Source organism: Cucurbita moschata, unplaced genomic scaffold (genome assembly GCF_002738365.1).
Source record: "Cucurbita moschata cultivar Rifu unplaced genomic scaffold, Cmos_1.0 Cmo_Scf00002, whole genome shotgun sequence".
NCBI classification, from domain to species: Eukaryota; Viridiplantae; Streptophyta; class Magnoliopsida; order Cucurbitales; family Cucurbitaceae; genus Cucurbita; species Cucurbita moschata.
The window spans coordinates 3,341,931-3,342,417 of record NW_019268518.1 but is presented as its reverse complement, the minus strand read 5'-3'; the positions used below and the strand labels follow the sequence as shown (position 1 = coordinate 3,342,417).

The following is a 487-nucleotide window of genomic DNA, read 5'->3' as shown; positions in this document are numbered from 1 at the left end:
GAGAGGTTAGAGAGAGGTCGGCCGGGAAGATTAACGGACCACCGCCGGAATCCATCTCCAGACGAGACTCGTACCAGGATTGAGGGGCTATCAAGGCCTACGCACCATCAAAGCCTAAGAACATTTCGCGGGGTAAGGTTTCTGAACGATATTGCTCAGATCTGAGTTTTCCCCTACGTGAATCGACCCTAAAATGTTGAAATCTTCACCTAGGAACAACTCACGCACGGTCTGTGAAGAAGTTTGGCCGAGACCTCAACCCAAAGGCGGAGATCCGAGGGTCATCCGAGAACGGTGAGCGAATTTCCGGCGTTCTTAAATCCTCCGATAGTCAAGAAAAAAATTATAAAAAGAATACTAGGACGTAGCCTGTAACACGATCTAGAACGTTGCCGAAGGAATCATATTGATCCGATCTACGGATCGAAAGATATGAAAATCGGAAAACAAAAACCGACTGGGTTTCGGTTTCCAGAGGACAGAGAAG

At 47.6% G+C, this 487-nt stretch overlaps 1 long non-coding RNA gene across 1 annotated transcript in view; it reads left to right on the top strand.

Moving 5' to 3' along the window:
* Positions 1-487, top strand: part of LOC111456056 — a 3,504-nt gene continuing 3,017 nt past the window's right edge. Inside the window, exons 1-2 of the long non-coding RNA XR_002712690.1 lie at positions 1-132; positions 214-294. This is a non-coding gene — a long non-coding RNA (uncharacterized LOC111456056). The remainder of the gene's footprint in view (positions 133-213; positions 295-487) is intronic.